This window comes from Protopterus annectens, chromosome 8.part0, assembly GCF_019279795.1.
Source record: "Protopterus annectens isolate FY-2018-M chromosome 8.part0, PAN1.0, whole genome shotgun sequence".
NCBI lineage: Eukaryota > Metazoa > Chordata > Ceratodontiformes > Protopteridae > Protopterus > Protopterus annectens.
In genome coordinates, this window is record NC_056741.1 from 1,653,537,992 (window position 1) to 1,653,549,152 (window position 11,161).

Below are 11,161 nucleotides of genomic sequence, written 5' to 3' on the forward strand. Positions count from 1 at the left end.
TAGTTTAATTTTATTTATTTATAAGATCCAAGGATTTATGTCAGTAAATAATGCCATAACATTTCAGTTTCCATCCTCATATCCTTCAGTAATTGTCTGCTGAAATGCACCCTGTTGCTGTAGCACCTCCCATTTTACAACATCTGTAAAGGTTTCTTGCACTCAGAGGTTGAGAGAGATGGTGCTGAGGTATGACTGCACTACATTGTATACACACACACACACACACACACACACACACACACACACATATATATATATATATATATATATATATATATATATATACAACAATCTACAGTTATTTACTTATTCATGTACAAAAATCAACATTTATTCATGCACAAAAATTGACATTTATTCAGGTACACAAATTAAAATTTTATTTGATACTTTTCTGTTATTTGGCAACAGTTCTAAGTAACACATTAACAGTTGTGTGAGAATTATACATAAACAGTGCAACAAACATTTCAACTTCAGAATGTTTACACCTTGGCTTTCACAGTGCAAAATTTCATGCTTAACAGAAAGTGCAGAAAAATCTGAATACATGTGCATTGGAGGAGGGGAATAAAACTGAAAGCAGAAGCAATCCATTCTGTTGCCCCGATAATGGAAAAGTTATTCAAATACAGTCATGACATCTTCTTCTGCAACATTGTCATAAGTCTCCAACCCCCGAATTCCGACCTGAATTTCTTGTGACTCCATTTCGTGTAGAACCATTGAACCCAATCTGTCATGCCTAGCAATAGAGCTCTCCTTAAATGAGCACTGCTTGTCCAAGTAGCCTGCTCATAGTGCATTGGCAATACAGCTATCAGTGATTTTATCCCATGAATTTTTCACCCACATCATGATCTCTTGCAGGTTAGGCATCACAAAGTTTCCATGCTGATTTCTCTCCATTCTATTTTCAATGTATTCATTGAGTTCCATGTGCAAATGGTCCTTGAATGGCTTGTTTATTGCAATATCAACAGTGTGGATATAGGCAGTCATTCCTGTGGGAATCATTATTTGATCTATTCTTCTCCATGCAAGGAATTTATTTATTTTTTATTTTTATTTTATTTTACATTTGTTTACCGGGCTAGTCTAACTGGATACATGTCCATTTTCAGTAGAGGCCCGGGGAGAAAAGCTCCTAGGTAATACAATGAATTTAACACAATTCTATCTGTGGATATATAAGACAAATACATCTATTTACAGTGCCATTTACAGGTAATCATAGTAAAAAAAAAATAACAGTGTCGAATACAGGCATTTCAAAGGATGCAGGTAAAACCCAAAATTTACAGTATAGAATACAGTCATAGCAGAAGAAAGTAATATAGCTTAGGAGTTCTAGAGATGGTAAGTAGAACTAGTTTTATAAGGAAGAAGTTTCTTTAGAAGAGTAGGTGGGATGGGAAGATCAGAGTATTTAGTGACTCGAGCTAGTCAGGTTTGGAGCATGGGCATAGCCAGTGAGTTTTGAGATGCACTTTCAGATTGTTTTTGAAGCAGGAAAGTGAGGGAAGTGTGGAGAGATCATTTGGTAGGAGATTCCACGCTTTTCCAACTATATTAGAAAAAAGTGAGTCACCAGCCTTGTTGTATGTTTTAGTAGTATGTGCTAGGAGTTTCTGAGAAGACCTTAAGGAATCTAGGTTTTTATAGGGAGTGATTAGTGTGGAAAGGATAGGTGTTTTGGAAGGTGTGTAAAGGGTTTTGTGAGCTATAGTTAGTTGATGGTATTTAATTAGATTTTGTAGTTCAAGCCATCCTAGCTGTTTTAGATTAAGGCAGTGATGGGTTCTAAATGGGTTACCTGTTGCAAATCTGGCGATGTTATTGTAGGACATTTCCAGTTTGCTGAGATTATTTTTAGATAGTTTAGTAAAATAGATGAGGCATATAGAAGAGGAGAGATTAGATGAGTGTGTGCTATTGTGGTTCGAGCTGAAGGTAGGAGAAATGATTTTATCCTATATAGAGAGCCTAACTTTTGTTGACAGTTTTTATAGTATTGTTTATATGGGTATCAAAGTTTAGATTATTGTCAATGGTGACTCCTAATAGTTTGGTGGTAGGTTCAGGTGATATAATAGTTTTATTGGTAGAATTAACTGAGAAATCCAATGGGGGGGATTTTCTCGTAGGAGAGAAAAGGAGGAGTTTCGTCTATTTGGGGGTTAAGAGAAGGCATCTATGTGTGAACCATTGCTCAACTATGTTAAAGACTTGTTGGGTGAGGTAGAGAAGTTCAGAAGAGGAGGGGGCTGAGCATATCAGTGTGGAATCATCTGCATATTGTATGCATGTGGCTTGGGGGATGGCAAGGTGAAGGTCATTGATGAAAATGGAAAAAAGTAGAGGTCCAAGGATGGATCCTTGGAGGACACCAAGGTTGACTGGCAAGTGAGTAGAGAGAGATTTGTGCCATAGTACGGCCTGTTGTCTTTTGTCAAGGTAAGACTGGAACCAATTTATGGAGGATGAATCAAGTGACAGGGATTTTAATATTGTGATGAGAATTTGGTGATTTACCATGTCAAAAGCTTTAGACAGGTCAATAAATAGGGCAGAAGAGAGTTTGTTTAGATTGCGGTGTTTGTTGATACTATCTGTGAAGGAAAGAAGGGCAGTAGTGGTGCTATGTGAAGGTCTAAAACCATGCTGACAGTTGGCTAGTAAATTATTTTGTGTTAGATGGTGAAGTAGTTGTCTGTGAACGCATTTTTCCATGATCTTTGCCAGAGGTGAGAGGAGGGCAGTGGGATGATAGTTGGAGAGTTCAGTGGATTACCCACCTTTGTGGAGTGGGATAATATGGGAAATTTTCCATAAAGTAGGGATATAGCTTTCGGTAATAGTTCTATTGATCAGGATAGATATTGGATAGGCAATAGTTTTAGCGGCTAGTTGTAGGAATTCAGCAGGTAGTTGGTCTGCTGAGGGAGAGCACGGTTTCAATTTCTGAAGAAGGGTTAGTATATATGATGTTGGTATGGGTTGAAAGTGAAAAGAAGGGGGAGAGGTTGCTTTATTAGTAGGTAAAGTAAAGTTGTTAGGTGAGAGCTGACTAGCTAGTGTTTGTATAGTGTCAGTGAAAAGGTATTAAAATCATTGGCTATATTTATTGGTGTTTTGTGTTCAGTGTTTTGTGGGTTAGGAGTGGTGGATTGCCCTGGATGAAGTAGTTGGTTGATACTAGACCAAAATTTCTTTGGCTTGTTTTGACTGGCTTGTTGGGATAGGAGGTAGTAGTTTTTGTCAGATAATATAGCTTTTTAGTTTGGTTTCTTAGTTGTCTAAAGGTTTGTTGGTGTATAGGGTTTAGAGTTTTTCTCCATTTAGCCCAATGTTTGTTTCTAGCATTGATTTTTTGTTTTGTTTCTTTTGAGAGCCATGGAGCATGTTTGTTTTTAGCTCTAATTTGTCTGGTAGGGGCATGGTGGTTCAGGATGGCAAGGAAGTTGGAGTTAAAGTAACTAACGGCTTCATCTAAAGGTAGGTTTTGTAAGGGTGACCAGTTACATGCTTTTAGTTCCATCTGGAAAAGTTCAGGGTTAAAGTTCTTTTAGATCTGATGTTTTGAATGGATGTTGGAGAGGAAAGTTGGTTTTATGTCTGATGATATAGGTAAGAGAGTGGTCACTTAAATCATCAGGGAGGGTTCCTGAGTCATAAGTATGAGGAAGATGGTTAATGAGAATCCAGTCTAATAAGCTTGATTTCTTGTTGGATTTATTTATCCTGGTAGGGCAGGTAATGGTTTGGGAATACCCATATAGGTTTATATGGCTTGAGGGGAGATTGCTGCAGAAGCAGGTCCAGTCAATATTTGTGTCACCTAGAATGATGGTTTCTTGAGGCAGGTTTTGGGATAGCCAGCAAAGAATATTTTCCATGGTTGCTATGTTATTACCAGGAGGTAGATAAATACAAATGATATAGATGGATTTGGCATTGTTAATAAGAAGTTTGGAGATAAGAATTTCTGCATTGGAGTCTATAGGTGGTTTGCAGTTATGAGTGGTTAATTGTAAGCTAGGTTTATATAGGATAGCAACTCCTCCACCTTTTTTGGAAGTTCGGTCTAGTCTTAGGATATTATATCCAGGTGGGATGATCTCATTGTCTTTGGTAGTAGGTTTTAACCAAGTTTCTGTTAAGCAGAGTATATCGAAGGAGTAGATTTCAGTTAGGGCTTGGAGTTGAGTTACTTTATTGTTTATACTGCGTATATTAAGATGAGCAATAAAAAGGGAGTTAGATTGTTTGAAAAAGGCTTGGGTAGGACATATTTTGGAGTTGAGAGGAGAAAAAGGAGTAGTTGGGGGCCCTGGGTTAGGGTGGATGTCACCATCCTTTAAAGAGAGTAGTAGGTTTAGATAGTATAGGTTATGGATTCTACTATACTGAGATAGACATTTCCTTGGGTTTAAGTTGTTGTATTTTGTGTGTTGTGTTCTATGATATTTAGGAAGTATGTAGTTAGATGAGAATGTTATATTAGCATGTGTAAATTGTAGATGTGAGTTAGGAGAGATGGTTTCTTTCTTGGGATAGTTTTGGATAGGGTCTAGTGGGTTTTCAATGAAGGTGAATAGATGGGTGAGGATTAAAGGAGGTAGTAGTGAGATAGATAGTAAGAGTGTGATAAAGGGTGGGATGTGTTGATTCTTCATTTTATGAGTAGATACTGGCTATTTGATGGTAGAAGCTTGAAATGTATTGGGAGGAGATGGGAGAGTGGGTAGTGTCTGTTGTGGATGGAAGGGAGAAGTGAAAGGGTAATATTAGTAGAAATAGATAACAGGAGAGTGTGTAGGGTGCAAGGATATAGAGAAGAGTGTCTATGAAGAGGAAATGTAAGAACACGACGTATGATAGGATAGAAGTGGGGAAAGGAGGATATGTGTTAGGAGAGAGATGAGAGAGGTAGGGGTGTGGTTTTGGAGTAAGTGGAGGAGGAAGAGGTGTGGTCTAGGAAGTATAAAGGTAGGGCCCTTGGGGGTGGGTGGGAATTGGGGGTAGGGAGGGGAGTGGAGTGAGCCCATGAGGCGAGCGGGTAGAAACAGATACTGAAACAGTCAAAGAAAAACAATCAGCTAGGCTGAGTCTAGTGGTGGAATGGAGTAGATATAGGGCTAAGGGAGTCTCTAGTCAGGAGGTTAGAGGTGGAAAGGGAAAAAAAACAGAGGAGAGAGAACTGGAAAGGTGTCACTGGGCAGTAGAAATGAAGGAAGAAAACAGTAACAGCTAAGTAGCACTTCGGGGACTGCTGAAGTTCAGAGCTGGGGAAAGGAGGTAAAAGAGAGAGAAAAAGAAAGGGGGGAGTAGTACAATATCTGGAGATAGGGCAACACCTAGTGGATGATTCTAGTATTGCAGGCTAGAGTGGGAGTGAGTAAGAATGGTAGACTACAATAGGAGAGTGAGTAAAAGCAATAAAAACAGGAGGGTATGTCTACAGGTAGGAGGGATAGATAGAAAGGTAATGTATGGGGGAAAAAAGCAAAGGCTGCTGGCTATCCTAGCTCAGGCCTAGGTATACAAATATTTTGGTGCGGTCAAAAGTAGTATTTCTTATAGGAATTATTCAGCAGACATACTTTACTGTTATCCTTGATAAGGGATTGTCAGCTTGATAAGCAAGAAGGTGACCCGCTGATATGTGGAGAGGGTTCTAAGCTTCCTGCGTTCTAGCACTACAAGCCCTAGGTGGGTAGAGTTTCTTAGGAGGCAAGAGAGACAAAATAGGAGGTAAGAGACATAAAAATAAAAAGCAAGATAGAACTTCACACAATATTAGTATTCATAGCCTGCCACAATTCTTATAGTATCTAATGTACATTACAAAAATCCATGAAGCATAGTGAGATTAACAGTCATACACAGGGACATAACAGCTGGTTAGCAGTAATACATATTTAAGACTTTGGTAGCAGCACTAAGATTAGTTTTAAATCAATATATTGATGTAAACCGCAGTTAAAAAGAAATTTAAACATAAATCCTGTTCCAATTATTAGCAGCAGATAATCTAATGAAGTCAGACTAGGTAACTACAAGTATGGACTTTGCAGACAGCAATAAACACAACTATAGAGCTGTAGATAACAGCAGTAAATATTGAAAACAGATTAAGCAGTTATCTTCTATTCAGCAACAACAGTGAATAGAGTACATCAGAGAATGTAACTGAATTTAGAGCCTTGCCAGCAGCAATATAAGACAGGTTTAACAAATAACAAATAAACAGCCCCTTTTATTAGTACTGTTGGAAGAGGTACATTTAGTCCTAGCTCTTTACTTATCCTCTATGTGTATGTTTGTGTGATTAGAAACCCTTTACTGGCATTTAGGAGAGGAGGAGAATTTAAGAAAAATCCTCTTGGTAGTGTTATATACGTGGAGACATTTCCGTAGCCTCGTAGCCTGCCTTGTCTTTGTGGACCCTTGAGAGATTACTGGTGGAACTGGCTCTATTTGGATAAGAATTAATTAGAAGCACCGGTTAAGTAGTTTGTGGGGAACTATGTATCCGATGCCCAGCCACAGGTATACACTGTAGGTTAAAAAGGCGCAAAATAGTTGCCTTAGATAATGGTACCTGTAGCCTGAAAATCCAGAGAGCTGTGATTGATTCACTTACGATTATCTAAGGCCATACGCAATTGAATACTGCGCTTATCTGTTCAGATAAGAAATAAATTAGAAGCGCAGATTCAGTAGTATGTTAGCAATCACGTATCTGATACACAACCACTGCGAACTTGAATACTGCGCTTATCTGTTCAGATAAGAAATAAATTAGAAGCGCAGATTGAGTAGTATGTTGGCAACTAAGTATCTGATACACAGCCACAGGAATATGTTGTAGGTTAAAAAGGCGCGAAATAGTCGCCTTAGCTGAAAGTATCTGCAGCCTGAAATCCGAAAAAAAAACAGTGGGCGTGATCCACGTTTAAATTCTCTAAGGCTAAATACCTTGAATAATGCACTTAAACAGCCGCGAGTAAAACGCTAGTTAAATCTGTTTTCAGTGGACGATTCTAGTAGCAGTATACTCTTGCGAGATACGTATAACTACAGGGCGTCTTTGAGAGGTGCAAAACTACTCCCAACAATTGTAACATATCTGTGTGCATGCTTACTCTTATGAGCACATTGTGAGCTGGTTAGCAGCTTGAATAAAGATACACTATAGTAATATACTACCTCAATCCGACCCCAAAAAATAACCCAGCTAGGAAGGTTCACTATATAATTAAAAATAAGGATATATGTAAAGGCTAGGTACAGTACCCAAAAAAAAAAAATAATGGCCTAGAATACAATCATGGCAGTGACAGAGCCAATGCAGTTAATTAGGTACATCAAGCAGGTATGAGAAAAACAAACGATGTGAGCAGCAAGAATTCAGTGTTATGAGCAGCAGACAATTTAAAAAAGAAACAAGATTACATACCATAGAGGTTGACGCTGGGCAAGGAACAGACAGCAGCCAGAGCTATCCAAGTTCTAAAGGAAGTGGCCCCACAAAACCCAGGGTATTTATGGGAGTTCAGAAGAGTAAGAAGGGAAAGGGAGGGCAAAGAAAAAAAAAAAGGGAGTAAATAGGTAGAGGTAGGAGGGGCAGAAAGCAGCCAACTGGAGAATAGGGCAGTGGTCAGATTCTAGTTTTAGTCAGGGTAGAAAAGATAGAATAGGGGTGTAAAATAGTATGGAGAATATGGCAGAGTGGTTAGAGGGTGTGGAGTAGTCAGTGAAGAAAAGATAGAATAGGGGTGAAAAATAGTATGGGGAATATGGCAGAGTGGTTAGAGGGTGTGGAGTGGGACAGGTATAAGAGTAGGGGTTAGAGTGAAGTCAGGCAGTGGTGTTTAGATAGAAAGTATGGATCTGCACAGGAAACAGATACTGAAACAGTCAAAGAAAAACAATCAGCTAGGCTGAGTCTAGTGGTTGAATGGAGTAGATATAGGGCTAAGGGAGTCTCTAGTCAGGAGGTTAGAGGTGGAAAGGAAAAAAAAACAGAGGAGAGAGAACTGGAAAGGTGTCACTGGGCAGTAGAAGTGAAGGAAGAAAACAGTAACAGCTAAGTAGCACTTCGGGGACTGCTGAAGTTCAGAGCTGGGGAAAGGAGGTAAAAGAGAGAGAAAAAGAAAGGGGGGAGTAGTACAATATCTGGAGATAGGGCAACACCTAGTGGATGATTCTAGTATTGCAGGCTAGAGTGGGAGTGAGTAAGAATGGTAGCCTACAATAGAAGAGTGAGTAAAAGCAATAAAAACAGGAGGGTATGTCTACAGGTAGGAGGGATAGATAGAAAGGTAATGTATGGGGGAAAAAAGCAAAGGCTGCTGGCTATCCTAGCTCAGGCCTAGGTATACAAATATTTTGGTGCAGTCAAAAGTAGTATTTCTTATAGGAATTATTCAGCAGACATACTTTACTGTTATCCTTGATAAGGGATTGTCAGCTTGATAAGCAAGGAGGTGACCCACTGATATGTGGAGAGGGTTCTAAGCTTCCTGCGTTCTAGCACTACAAGCCCTAGGTGGGTAGAGTTTCTTAGGAGGCAAGAGAGACAAAATAGGAGGTAAGAGACATAAAAATAAAAAGCAAGATAGAACTTCACACAATATTAGTATTCATAGCCTGCCACAATTCTTATAGTATCTAATGTACATTACAAAAATCCATGAAGCATAGTGAGATTAACAGTCATACACAGGGACATAACAGCTGGTTAGCAGTAATACATATTTAAGACTTTGGTAGCAGTACTAAGATTAGTTTTAAATCAATATATTGATGTAAACCGCAGTTAAAAAGAAATTTAAACATAAATCCTGTTCCAATTATTAGCAGCAGATAATCTAATGAAGTCAGACTAGGTAACTACAAGTATGGACTTTGCAGACAGCAATAAACACAACTATAGAGCTGTAGATAACAGCAGTAAATATTGAAAACAGATTAAGCAGTTATCTTCTATTCAGCAACAACAGTGAATAGAGTACATCAGAGAATGTAACTGAATTTAGAGCCTTGCCAGCAGCAATATAAGACAGGTTTAACAAATAACAAATAAACAGCCCCTTTTATTAGTACTGTTGGAAGAGGTACATTTAGTCCTAGCTCTTTACTTATCCTCTATGTGTATGTTTGTGTGATTAGACACCCTTTACTGGCATTTAGGAGAGGAGGAGAATTTAAGAAAAATCCTCTTGGTAGTGTTATATACGTGGAGACATTTCCGTAGCCTCGTAGCCTGCCTTGTCTTTGTGGACCCTTGAGAGATTACTGGTGGAACTGGCTCTATTCGGATAAGAATTAATTAGAAGCGCCGGTTAAGTCGTTTGTGGGGAACTATGTATCCGATGCCCAGCCACAGGTATACACTGTAGGTTAAAAAGGCGCAAAATAGTCGCCTTAGATAATAGTACCTGTAGCCTGAAAATCCAGAGAGCTGTGATTGATTCACTTATGATTATCTAAGGCCATACGCAATTGAATACTGCGCTTATCTGTTCAGATAAGAAATAAATTAGAAGCGCAGATTCAGTAGTATGTTAGCAATCACGTATCTGATACACAGCCACTGCGAACTTGAATACTGCGCTTATCTGTTCAGATAAGAAATAAATTAGAAGCGCAGATTGAGTAGTATGTTGGCAACTAAGTATCTGATACACAGCCACAGGAATATGTTGTAGGTTAAAAAGGCGCAAAATAGTCGCCTTAGCTGAAAGTATCTGCAGCCTGAAATCCAAAAAAACAGTGGGCGTGATCCACGTTTAAATTCTCTAAGGCTAAATACCTTGAATAATGCACTTAAACAGCCGCGAGTAAAACGCTAGTTAAATCTGTTTTCAGTGGACGATTCTAGTAGCAGTATACTCTTGCGAGATACGTATAACTACAGGGCGTCTTTGAAAGGTGCAAAACTACTCCCAACAATTGTAACATATCTGTGTGCATGCTTACTCTTATGAGCACATTGTGAGCTGGTTAGCAGCTTGAATAAAGATACACTATAGTAATATACTACCTCAATCCGACCCCAAAAAATAACCCAGCTAGGAAGGTTCACTATATAATTAAAAATAAGTATATATGTAAAGGCTAGGTACAGTACCCAAAAAAAAAAATAATGGCCTAGAATACAATCATGGCAGTAACAGAGCCAGTGCAGTTAATTAGGTACATCAAGCAGGTATGAGAAAAACAAATGATGTGAGCAGCAAGAATTCAGTGTTATGAGCAGCAGACAATTTAAAAAATAAACAAGATTACATACCATAGAGGTCGACGCTGGGCAAGGAACAGACAGCAGCCAGAGCTATCCAAGTTCTAAAGGAAGTGGCCCCACAAAACCCAGGGTATTTATGGGAGTTCAGAAGAGTAAGAAGGGAAAGGGAGGGCAAAGAAAAAAAAAGGGGAGGAAATAGGTAGAGGTAGGAGGGGCAGAAAGCAGCCAACTGGAGAATAGGGCAGTGGTCAGATTCTAGTTTTAGTCAGGGTAGAAAAGATAGAATAGGGGTGTAAAATAGTATGGAGAATATGGCAGAGTGGTTAGAGGGTGTGGAGTAGTCAGTGAAGAAAAGATAGAATAGGGGAGAAAAATAGTATGGGGAATATGGCAGAGTGGTTAGAGGGTATGGAGTGGGACAGGTATAAGAGTAGGGGTTAGAGTGAAGTCAGGCAGTGGTGTTTAGATAGAAAGTATGGATCTGCACAGGAAACAGATACTGAAACAGTCAAAGAAAAACAATCAGCTAGGCTGAGTCTAGTGGTGGAATGGAGTAGAAATAGGGCTAAGGGAGTCTCTAGTCAGGTGGTTAGAGGTGGAAAGGAAAAAAAAAACAGAGGAGACAGAACTGGAAAGGTGTCACTGGGCAGTAGAAATGAAGGAAGAAAACAGTAACAGCTAAGTAGCACTTCGGGAACTGCTGAAGTTCAGAGCTGGGGAAAGGAGGTAAAAGAGAGAGAAAAAGAAAGGGGGGAGTAGTACAATATCTGGAGATAGGGCAACACCTAGTGGATGATTCTAGTATTGCAGGCTAGAGTGGGAGTGAGTAAGAATGGTAGCCTACAATAGGAGAGTGAGTAAAAGCAATAAAAACAGGAGGGTATGTTTACAGGTAGGAGGGAT